This window comes from Canis lupus, chromosome X (assembly GCF_011100685.1).
Source record: "Canis lupus familiaris isolate Mischka breed German Shepherd chromosome X, alternate assembly UU_Cfam_GSD_1.0, whole genome shotgun sequence".
Classification (NCBI taxonomy): Eukaryota; Metazoa; Chordata; class Mammalia; order Carnivora; family Canidae; genus Canis; species Canis lupus.
Genome location: NC_049260.1, coordinates 118,313,183 through 118,325,728, shown reverse-complemented (window position 1 = coordinate 118,325,728; position 12,546 = coordinate 118,313,183). Strand labels below are relative to the sequence as shown.

General features: G+C 44.1%; 1 long non-coding RNA gene across 1 annotated transcript; it reads left to right on the top strand.

Moving 5' to 3' along the window:
- Positions 1-3,679: 3,679 nt before the first annotated feature.
- Positions 3,680-12,041, top strand: LOC111094925. The gene is made up of 3 exons (XR_005386029.1): positions 3,680-3,983; positions 7,537-7,717; positions 11,532-12,041. It is a non-coding gene; the product is annotated as an uncharacterized LOC111094925 (long non-coding RNA).
- Positions 12,042-12,546: the final 505 nt, after the last annotated feature.

The following is a 12,546-nucleotide window of genomic DNA, read 5'->3' as shown; positions in this document are numbered from 1 at the left end:
AACAATGGCATCCCCATAGCAACAAGCATAGCTAGCACCCAGAGCTTGGTTTCAAATTCCATTATCAAAAGAAAGAAACCAGGATCCTTAGAGAAATGGAAGATTCCAAGGCTGGGGAAGGAAATAGACAGGATCAGCCTGGACCATCTTGTAGCGCCAGAGAGTAAGGATGGGATCAAAACCACAAAAGGGTGGAGCATGTCAAAGTGACACAGGAGCCACTGAAGGAGCTTCAAGTGGTCACAGCTAGAACAAACTGAGCAACAAAATAAATAAAGGAATATTAGATTATAACTCCAGGCATTAAATAACATTCAAGAGTTTATACTGACATAAATAAATGATAAAATCAATTATTAAATGAAGGAGAACAAACAGATCTATCTCTTGTACAAAAGAAGTCCAAGTAATTTATGTAGCTACTACCCCCTCAAGGAGGTAGAGCATAACTCCCCACCCCTTAAACGTGGGCTGTGTATAGTGGTTTTCTCTCAAAGAGGACAATATGCGGAGAAGAAAGGAGTAACTCTGCCGTGTAGAAAGCTGACAAACACTATCTTGGCCAGGTGATAAAGGTTAACATCACAATGATGAGTCATGCTGATAGCATATGGTGAAATGGGAAGGACACTTTGCCTCTGTGACTGGTCTTCCTCCCCAAAAGCCAGAGCCCCATCCTAATCATGAGAGAAATAGCAGACAAATCCCAGCTGAGCCTCATTTGACAAAATACTTGACCCGACTCCATAAAACTGTCAAAGACAAGGAAAGACTGAGAAACTGTCACAGTCAAGAGAAACCTAAGGAGACATGACAACTAAATATAATCTGGATGGGATCCTAGAACAGAAAAGGAACATTAGGTAAAAACTTAGGAAATCTGAATTAAGTATGGGATTTAATAATAATAATGTATCAACATTGGTTCATTAGTTGTAACAAATGTCTCATGCCCATATCAGATGTTAACAATAGGGACGACAGATGAAGTACACAAGACCTCTTTGTACTACCTTACAACACAATTTTCCTGTAAATTTGAAACTATTCTAAACTTAAAAGTTCATTAAAAACATAGAAAATAAGCTATTATAGCTATGTTTCATACATTCAAAAGTAGCTAGGACAACAATAATCCTCACCTCCGTTTTAGAGGTAAGACAAGAAAGTCTTTGGGAGGTAAACCAAATAGCTCAACATTAGAAAGGCTCATACACAAGGAACTAGGACTTCGAACCCTATTTTCCTGATTCCATAGCCCATGATTTTCCTGCCTCGGTCTGAATTTAAAGGAAGCCAGCTAGTAGAGAAATGCCACTACATTGTAAGTCACGTTTGGTTTGCATGTTTGGCTTATGAAATAGATAGTTCTACTTCTTTTTTAAAAAAATATTTATTTATTCATGAAAGAAACAGAGAGAGGCAGAGACATAGGCAGAGGGAGAATCAGGCTGGGGAGCCTGATGTGGGACTCGATCCCAGGACCCCGGGATCACACTCTGAGTCAAAGGCAGATGCTCAACCACTGAGCCACCCAGGTGTCCCTTATGGTTCTAATTCTGGTTGATTTTTTTCTTTCTGAATCTCATATTCTGCAAAATCTATGACGTAACACTCGAAGAGACTGAACTAAAATAAAAGAGAGCTTTTTTTTCGCACAGGATGAAACCTGTCTTCTCCATTTGCCTGGGGCAAGAGGACTGAATGGTGATGTGGGCACAGCTACAAAGTGAGATCTCTTCCAGGATGGCTCAGGATCCTGAGGTAGGACCCAGTGGTCACCCTCTGACACTCAACTGGACCACTCTCCATCCAGAAGGCACATCTGGCTTCCAAAATTTTTTCTTGTTGCATCTTAACCACTCGGTGTGAGCTTTTCAAAAGGGAAGGGGGTTCATGGCCCTCAGATCTCTCTCTACTCCAAGTACAGAATGGTTTCGGTCATCCCACTTTGGTAATGTCTTCTCCCAGAAGACAGGAAGGAATACAAGAGACAACTTGGCCTCTGTCGGGATTGTTTGCCATCATGTGTCTGAGAGAGTTCTTATATCCTCACTCCCTTCTCCCCTCCCAGCCCTCAACTGGGAAGCTTGAGATGGGATGGAGGGAGAAGAGGTGGAGAAAGATGCAAGCAGAGACTTGTCAAGGTGGGCAAACCTCACATCACCGCAGTCAGTTTTCTCCTTCCCTCAGAAGACGGCGGAGGACTGGGTACACCTCTCTCACCATCATCTGTGGTCGTGTTTCCTCTGGCACTTACTGCATTATGTCTGCAAGTTGCTTCATTTACACAGGAGCAAACTGAGGTTCAGAGAGGTGAAAGGAGTTGCCCAAAGTCACACAACTAGGAAGAGGGATAGACACTCTAGCATAAGGGCAGAAAGTTGAGGTAAAATTCATACCCCTTGATCCCGATTTCCTCGGTGAAGCAGGAGCAGAGGTGGGAATAGGTGTTGTAACAAGGTTTGGGTGAACGGGACAGCCAGGCCTGCCGAAGGTTCTAGACACAGCCAGGAGTGTCCTCATCATCACCTTCCATAGCTCAGGTGTGTGCACATTTGAGGCAGAGTATAGGGCACCAGAGCAGACACTTCAGACTCGTTTGCCTATTCTCATCTGTTCAAAAGGGATGGGGTCGGGGGTGGGGAAGGAAATAAATTAAACCAGTTGCTCTGCTTAACAAAGCCACCGGTTGCGTATCTTATATTTTGCACTTTTCAGGTGATTTTATTGGCACTTGCATAGACGGCCTGCGGCTGGGTTTCTGGGCCTGTGATTATACAGGCTGCTAAGTCAGTGTTTTCCTTAATTATCCAGGAAATGAAGGAGAAGGAGATTATTTATTTTCTCATCCTGAATGATACAGACATCGCCAGTCCTTGGGAGTTGGCAGTCTGGATCTGTCTAGGTGAGCTGTAGCGCCCATGTCAGCTCCCACGCTGAACCTACCTGGGAACCCCTCCTCCTCCCTCCCCCACTATCCAGTTTGTATCATGAAATATTGTATTAAACACCTTTTTTGGGGGAAAATATGTAACTTCCATGTGCTGAAAAAATGCAGTTGATCTGCTCAAGGGCAGCCACCTACACTTGTTTTAACTGCCGTGGAATCACGATTCATAATTTGGCTTGAAAGGTGATTAAGGCCCCTTGGCTGAGTTTGCATTCCCTCACTCTGTACAATTATGTTGCTGTTTAGTAGGATTTAAATGGACAAGGGTGTTTATCAAGTGAAGGCAAAAACATGTTATGCTCTAATTTGGCAAAAGAAAATGTGTTTTTTTTTATGTGAAATGTACACAAACTTTATATATCTGTTAACAACAGACAACTTTCAAAGTATGATTTTATGAAAGTTGAAAACATCCATCCATGCAGAAACAATACCTAATCTCAGGAAGGAGGGGCTTTGAAGGGACCAAGTTGTGTCATAGACCCCATGACACATACCCCCTAACTATGGCAGCCCATCCATCAGAGCTGAGTAGATAAGCCTTGTTGTTAGGCCTTGGCCAATGAGCATCTCAGTGACCACCATGATGGTCAAGAGGCTCTTCCCTGAGTTTCTTGGGTGGTGTAAGCCCTGTTGTTCTTTTCAGATCCATTAGTAGTGAGGAGGTTCTTCTAGCATGACTGATACCAAGAAAAACAACATAGATATCTATGTCTTAAATCCAGAACCTGTGAATATGTTACCTCATATGGCTAAAGGGACATGATTTTTAAAAGCAGAGAAAGTTTCTTGGCTATAGTCAGAAGAAGATGTCATGATGGAAGACGAGTCAGAGAGATGTGACATTGTTGACTTTGAAGATGGAGCAATGGACCATAAGTCAAGCAATGCAGATAGCCTCTAGAAGCCTGAAAGAATAAAGAAACTGATTCTCCCCTGGAGCCTCTGGAAAGGAACTCAGCCCTGCTAACACCCTTGATCTTTAGCCCAGTGAGACCCATGTCTGACTTCTAACCTCTGGAACAATAAGGTAATAAATTTGTGTTGTTTGAAGCCACTAAATTATTGTAATTTGCTATAGCAGCAATACAAACCTACATGGGCTCAGAGACTGATCGATAAGTGTGTGGTTAGGAAGGTTATTTTGTCAATTTGAGGACAAATAAGACAGCATTGTCCATGCCTCTTTAACCAGCAGAAATAAATTCTAGAATGAGTAAAGTGGGGTTCAGTCTAGCAACCAGGATTTTGCAGTTGGGACCATGCCTAAGGAGTGCTGCAAATCAACAGGCCCACATCCAGTTGGTTGTTTTGGCACTGGACCATTAGAACCAGCACAACTTTCCAAGGCTCACTGGTGTCTCACCCCTGCAGTTTCTGTGGCAAATCCACTAACGAGAGGAAAATTGAGAGAGAGCAGGAGAGGGAGAGGAAGCAGAAGTTAAGAGTGAGCTGCCAAATGTTTTTGGCTACATTCAGGATATTTGAGCTCAGAACCTCTTCTTTATTTTTTTAAAGATTTTATTTACTTATTCATGAGAGACACAGAAAGAGAGAGGCAGAGACACAGGCAGAGGGAGAAACAGGCCCCATGCCAGAAGCCTGATGCAGGACTCCATCCCAGGATCCCGGGATCATGCCCTGAGCCCAAGGCAGGTGCTCAACCACTGAGCCACCCAGGCGTCCCTCAGAACCTCTTCTGAACATGAATTTTAGAGTTTTAATGGCTTAATCTTAGGGAATAGTCTTATATTTCATTTATGCCTTCAGAATGTCTTCTAATGCTTTAGTTTCAAATTGCTGCCCAAAGTGGTTGATGTATATACATGTGTACAGACACTCATACATCCAAGTACATGCACGCACACATGCTTCTGTGCCAAATCTGGTAAAAGTGATCTTGAGCTTCATTCTGAAAAGAACAGAATATGCATATAGTCACCTAGAGCATGGGCTTAATGGACTCTGTCATTTTCTCCAATTTTGTCCCAATATGGTTTCCTTTTTTTTTTTTTTTAAATCACATTGGAAGCTCTTTTGTAAGATGTTTGTATGTGTAGTTGGACTATTCATTCTCTATCCAGAGAGCCATCCTAATCTAATATGTAACAAGAGTCTAAAAGCTAATCAATAATGGAACACAGATCTGCCTATAGAAGTCCCCACACCTCCTTGGAGAGGAAGCTGCACAAGAGAGCTGGCCTCCAAGGGCACTTCCAACTTTATATTTATTCTATGATGATTCAACTCCATGTGTAATTCTTTGTATTGTCACTTCCAATTATTTTTGGAACAAAAACACCAGGGAAATGAGTTACTCATTTCAAAAAGCACATTCATATTTGATAAATAGCTTACAGATTAGAGGGAAGATGTTTACTGAGACCAGGATTCAAAGCGCTTTCCTGGGGATCAGACTGAAGCACTGGATGAAGGATGACAAATCTGCGTTACCTAGATCATCTGAAGCTCATAATGCAGGGCTGGGGACCTCAGGAGTTCCCCTGAAAACAGCACAAAGACAAGCCTTTCAGTGCGGTTTTGGCCAGATGCAAGTCTCTGGGAGGCCAGCGTCCATCTCCTAACTTCATGTTCAGTAGCTCAGGGAACAGAGTGGGCCGGGACCAAGTCTGCCTTGAGAGGCAACATCCAACTTCCTGTGCCACTGTCCTGTGTAGAAATTATGTAGCTGCTCCAAGCGTCGCGCCCCTCTGTTCCTGAGTCCTTAAGTCTTTTCTCATTTCCATCTCAGTGCCCAGAGGAAGTTTGGGAACCAACAGAATTAGGTTTCTGTGTCCTGAACTCTGGGTCCTGCAAAGTAGAAGTGAAAAGTCTCTTCTTATTCTCTGCTTTCTTTGTTTATTTAGCTATTGGGTTGGCTTAGTCCGTTCAGGCTACTATCACAACAAGCCACACTCTGGGTGGCTTAAGAAACAGTAGAAACTTATTTCTCATGGTCCTGGAGGCTAGAAGTCCAAGATCAGGGGGCCAGAATGGTTGTGTTCTGCTGAGAGCCTGCTTCTGAGGTACAGACAACTGACTTTTTGTTATATCCCTGTATGGTGGAAGAGGAGAGGGATCTCTGTGGAGCCCCTTTTAGAAGAACACTACTCCCATTCATGAGGTTCCACTTGCATGATGAAAGCACCTCCCAGAGGCCCCATCTCCTAATGCCTTCACTCTGGGAGTTAGGATTTCACCATAAGAATTTGGGGAGGACACTGACATGCAGACCATAGCGAGGACCATTTAACATAAATCTGTGCTGAAAAAACATTAACAGGCTTCATTCATTCATTCATTTACTCACCTACCCCACACATACCATCTTCATAGTACATTGTATTCTGGGATGTACACCAGGTGCCAGGGCTTCAGATCCTGTCCATAACTCATTTCAAAAATAATGTTTATTCTGCAACTTACTGCAAGCAGAGGGCATGCTCTTTGGACTGGGAAGGCGACCTCCCAGGAGAATCTCCTGCAGTGGTGTTGTTTGGTCCCTTTGAGGAAGTAAGCAGCTGACAGCCCTGACTCGCGTAAGCATCTACTTCACAGGAGTTGTCTATGAGCATCACTTAAGCAAATACACGTCAAGTGCTTAGAAGTATGTCTGGCGAGTGATACATGCTTTCAGAATGAGAGTGAGGTGTGTAAGATCTGTGAAGACCTGGTTTCTGCTGGGTGCAGCTCAGAGCCCACCAATGTTGGCCAGTGGGTGTGCTGGTTGCCAACATCCTGCTTTCATGGCTGTCAAATAACTGTCCAACTGGTCTGGGGAAGCCCTCATAATCCTTTGAGAAGGGACTAAGCTCTAGCAGCTAAGGAAGGCGTCTCTTCTTTGGTGGTCTGGCTATTTAAGGCTGACTAAGAAATACCTGCACTGTCTGTAGGAGGGAGACCTTGCCTTTCTGGTCTTTCTACTACTGGCTCCAAGCCAAGAAACTTGGCACCTGCCATGGAGGTGATGAAGAGCTACAATGGCTTGAAGGTTCAGCTGATGCAGCAGAGATCTCTGTTCTGAGCCGTGCGGGTGCTTGCTTAGACATCTCCTTTCAGCCACACTAATAGAGGCCTACTAAGTACAGCATGACTCATGGACAGATGAAGGGGAAGAGACAGCAGTGCTCCTGGGCAGTAGTGGGATAGAGCCCCTTGAGTCCCCGGGATCCACCTGTTGTCTGACTGAACCATATCCAAGTGCAGTGATTTCTGAAGACACTTTTCCTCTTCCAGGAAATCTAAGCCACAAAAATACTTCAGGAAGTCCACTGGGCATTCCCTTTTAGGAAGCACCATCTTAAAAAGGCAATAAAAATAGGAATAATGTATTAAGGGTGTACCATGCTAAGAGCTTTATGTTTATTATCCGACACATTCATTCTCACACCTCTGCGAGCCCACTACTGTGATTCTCATATTTTACAAAGAGGGACGTTGAAATACGGGAGAAAATAACACATTTAGATGAAAATGTCTTCCGATATATTGCCAGGAAGCAGAAGGGCTAGAATTTGAATCTAGGGCTTAAGACTCCAGAAACCATACTCTCAAACATTGCACATTACTGTCTTTCCCAACAGGACTGTGCCCTTGCTGAGAACGGGAGCTCCAGCAGAAGATCCATCAAGACTCCACTCCAAAGTGCATGTGGTGACTGTCAGATCGGCCCCTCAGAAGGGCAGAATGAAGCCCTCCTCTGCTGAGTACTGAAGAAACTTCGCCCAGCCCCATTCATCCCAAAGACTGCTTGACTAGACACTGGTAAGGATCAAGGTTTGCTGTAGCCAAGCCCGGGGTAGGGGGGGTGGGAAGTCCCAGTCTTTACTCCATGAGGCTACTCTCTGCCTTTCAAGGGCTTTTTTTGTTTAACATGCAGCACCAATCATGGACTCCTCTTTTCAATTTAAATGGGAAGACAATAGCTTCCATGTTTGAGGCCTTTTACAAGACTCTGATGATCTTTATCTTGTGCAGGATAAATACCATTATGGTTATTGAACACATCGATCATTATGCTGTGGCTATGTCTTCTCAATTAAGCAGTTGGCATGTTTGTTGTTAATAATGTACTAATATGGGGGAAAAGGCTTTTAGAAACAAAAGGGCCAAAGTGGGATTCATTCATGGATTCCAGGTGCATCTGGCTGCCATTTCATGCTATGCTTAGAAATCAAGGTAGCATCAGTGTGAACAAAGATCCATTAGGAATCAGCGGACATCACTTCGAAATTGTGGGTTTGTATTTGGGCAGGATGGTAACACATCCTGGCATAGGACACAACCGCCATAGTGTATATGTAGGCTTTTTAATAATTGTGGTAAGAAACAGATAACATAAAATTCACCATCTTTTACCATGTCAAGGTATACAGTTCAGTACTGTTCAGTATATTCACATTGTTTGCAACCGATCTCCAGAACTCTTTCATCTTGCAAAGCTGAAGCTCTATTCCCGGCGTGGGACAACTGCCTATTTCCCCTCCCTGCAACCCCTGGTATCACCCTTCTTTCTCTCTCCGAGAACGTGACTTCCTCCTGTAAGTGGAAACGTACAATATTGTCCTCTCGTGCCTGGCTTCTTTCACTGAGCCTAATGTCCTCAAGATTCATCCATGTTGTACCATGTGACACAATGTCCCTTTTTTTAAGGCTGAATAACATCACCCTGTACGTACAGACCACATTTTGTTTATCCATTCATTAGCTGGTGCACACTTGGGTTGCTTCGACCTCTGTGTAGTTTAAATAACATTGCTAGTGTGCAAATATCTCTTTGGGATCTTGATTCCATTGTTTTTGGAAATATACCCGGAAATGTAATTGCTAGATCGTAGGGTAAATTCTATGTTTAATGTTTTGAGTAACCATACTGTTTTTTTCCCACGATGGCTGTATCATCTTCCCTTCCCGCAACGGGGATTCCAGTTTCTCTACATCCTCACCAACACCTATCTTTTGGCTCTGCAGTAATCTCTTAACATATCTAATGTCTCCTTTACATATCAAATGTGGCCTATCTTTTAGAATTTCACCAACACAACGAGGAACAATATACTCTCTGTATGCACAGCAACAGTGCACCTGGGAGACTTGGTGTGCTCGCTTGGGAGGAAAGGCCTAGTAGTTGCTTGTTTTAAGCTTTAAGCCTCCAGGTCTCTTCCTCTCTGATGCCTTCTATGAACCCTCCAGCAGCAGGCAGTAACCATCCTATCCGTGCCCTATGGCATTATATTGCCGTTATTTTTTTCCACGTCTGAGGACTGATCTTTCTAGCTTGTCTCAGGGCATGTTCAGCCCCGTGCTGTTCCCACTGTGCACAGCACAGTGTCACAATGCAGTGTGTGGTCTCTGGGGTCCGATTGCCTGGGTTTGAATCCTAGCTTTGTTATAATTTGCTCTGTGACTTCAGGCAAGCTACTTCCCCTCTCTGGATCTCAATTTTCTCATCTGTTAAATTAGTATAATAGTATCAATCCCATAGCCTTGTTGGGAGAAGTAAGTTGGTTAGCATATGAGAAATTGTTCAGATGCCTCTCTGGGGCATGATAGGTGCTCCCACATGTTAGCTCTTGGCGTGGCTGTGTTACATTGCAATTGGGTTCAAGTTGTCTGGGTAGTCCCTGGTAGCTGTGCTCTGCCCTGGTCTATCCCTAGAAAGGTGGATTCTTAGGGAATTATAACTAGGTAGATGACCTTGAGGAGGGCAAGAGAATGTAAAGTGACCCGACTTCTCTTTAAACTGACTTTTTTTGAGTATACCATCCAGGGAGTGCACATCTCTGAGCTAGTATTCTTGGGTGCTTGCCAGGATTGCTCTTGTAGAGACTGTAGGTAGGCCAGGAGCTAGGATGGGACAGGGCCAAGGCATTCTTTAGAGAATAAAATAAAGCTTTCAAGACAATTATTTAGATTCCTAGATTACATAGTCAATTTTCCAGTTGTTATTCCTGACCCTGTAGTAAAGTCCTGTAAAGTTTTATTTAAATGCTCCAGCCATGCTTCTTTTACATTATGAGTGATAAAGGGTAGTGTCCTATGTCCACCCCCCTAGAATGATGGATAACAGGGTAGACCAACTGCCACCCCACCTCCCATCACAACCACCCCCCGACATGCCCACTATCAACCTGCAATATGGCCGGCTGTGAGCAAAGTCAGGAATCAGTGAAGAGGCAGGCCATATGATGAGTGGGGCTCTTGACTTCAGCTTAGGGTATAAAATATAGCTTGGAGGGTCAACTTCCTCACTTGAAGAGCCTCCCTCTAGAAGGACTATTGTCTTAGCTCAGGTTGCTATAACAAAAATAACATAGAACTGGATGGGCTTAAGCAACAGACATTTATTTCTGGAAGCTGGAAGCTAGAAGTCCAAGATCATGGCTGGGTTATGGTGAGAGCCCTCTTCTTGGTTCATAGATGGCCACCATCTTGTATTTTCACAGGAAAAAGAGAGACACCATCACTTTAGTGTCTCTTCTTATAAGGGCACTAATCCCATCATGAGAGTTCCACCCTCATGACCTAATTATCTCCCAAAGGCTTCCCCTCTAAATAGCATTACATGAAGGATTAGGGCTTCAACATATGAATGGAGGGCAAGGATACAAATATTCAGTCCACAGCAGAGATTGCCATCCTTGAAGGCTATAAATTTTATTTTCTATTAAGGAAGGTAGTAATTTCCTTAACGTGGTCGGAGCTATCAATGCTAGTTTCTGGATCAAACTTTATTTGAAATTATTTAATCCTATGGTGGCAGGACTGGCCTGTAAGGCCCTCTGGCTGACCTGCCCCTCGTTTTCCAGCCAGAGACATCAAGGTTCAGAGAAGAGAAGCCTTGTTACCAGGCCCAAAGCTAGAGACCAGCAGAGCTGGGATGAGGACCCAGGCCCCTCAGACACTGCAGTGAATTTTCCAACCCTTGCTATTGCCTCATGTGAGAGGATGGAATGTGGCATGGAGCATTTCAAAGTCACTTTCCCTCCTGTCTCATCTTGCTTGTCAGAGACAACATTGCCTTAGGACTGAGGCTGGATGAGAAACCACGTCTCAAAATCCCTCAGCAAGCCTGCTGGCATGGCTGTGTCAGGAAATTCTCAGAAAGGAGAGCGGGAAAGACATTTTTGTTCACTGCTTCGTAAATAAGAGAAATGGTGACCATCACTCAGGTCGTACCAGGAAAATTTAGTACCACATTCGTCTTCCAAAGGCCTTTCGTTCTTTAAATCTCCTTAATTTCAGGGTTTTTTTTCCCTCACTGGCCCCTGCCTTCCAGCTCCGTGACTTGAACGGTGTCCACTCTCAGGCCTGGCATCCTTGGGGAGGAGCTGCCCTGTGTCTTCCCAGACAGTGGCGACCTTGTGTAGACCGGCAGAGACCAGGGTGGTGGGGCTTCTGGGACCAGCAGGCCATCGGCAGTGACAGAGATGAAGGCAAGAGTAGTTTACCCTTCACAAATATGGATAATTGCACAGAACGCAAAGCTGTAGAGAGATTAAGAAAGTTCAGCAGGAGTCTTGGGAGCTTTCTCGAACTTTTGAGGATTTATCCAAAATGAACCTTTACCCTTTTGCAGTTCATCCTCAGCTAATAAAAAGAAATCAATTGAAGTTATAATCCTGTCGAGTCCTCCAAGAAGCAAGCCATCAGAGAGGACAAATCTTGAGATGTGTCTGTCCTTGGAAAACTGGGTCGAACTCAAGGAAAACACTCATTCTCCTGAGACAATACCTCTCTGGCAAAGCTGCCTCCCACCCTGAATAAATGCAAACATGCCAACTGCATTGGAGACATTGCATGCCAACTGTCCGTTTGGAGATATTCCTCTCGTTTTAGACACAATGAGAACACCATGTGACTGTGTGCTTCAAAGCATGACATGCAGGCCGGATCTCAAACTCAGGGTCAGCCACAGAGACAAGACACTCATCAGCTCAGGACACACTTCCTTCGGCCAACATTGTACCAGGATGTGTAGAGCCTAGTGCTTTCTCAGAACAGCCCATGGAAGCAAAGCAAGGCGGCCTATCACCTTCTGGCTGTGGCACCTACTTTCTAGGGGCCTCAGGTTTGTATAAAAAGAAGATTCGTGTCCTCCTAATAGCATCACCACTATGAATAAAAGCCAAGTACTGAACATCTTTTGGGTGCTTATTATGAGCTGGGCCCCCTTCTCAATCCGTTTCCCGTGCTGGGTCATTGAATCACCACTGGACTCCTATGAGGAAGGTGATATTAAGTTGAATCATACAAAATTAGAAGATTTGACCATTTCTGATTTATAAAAATGGCATTTTCATATAGTTGAATCCCAGATGGCCCATTTTACAGATGAGAAAACTGAGACATAGAAAAGTTAAGTAACTTGGACCCCAAACACCCAAGTTACAAGGGTAGTAAGGACAGGCCGGCTCCATAATTCATGAGAGCCAGCACAAAATTAGCAAGAGGCCACTTGTTCAAAAGTCAGGGAAGGGTTTCTCAAAGTTACAAAAATATGAAACCTTTTTCCTTTCTTCCGCCATCTCTCTCTGGACCTATCTTGGTGATTTTTATTTGCTGTTCAATGTCACATTCACTTGAGCACAGAG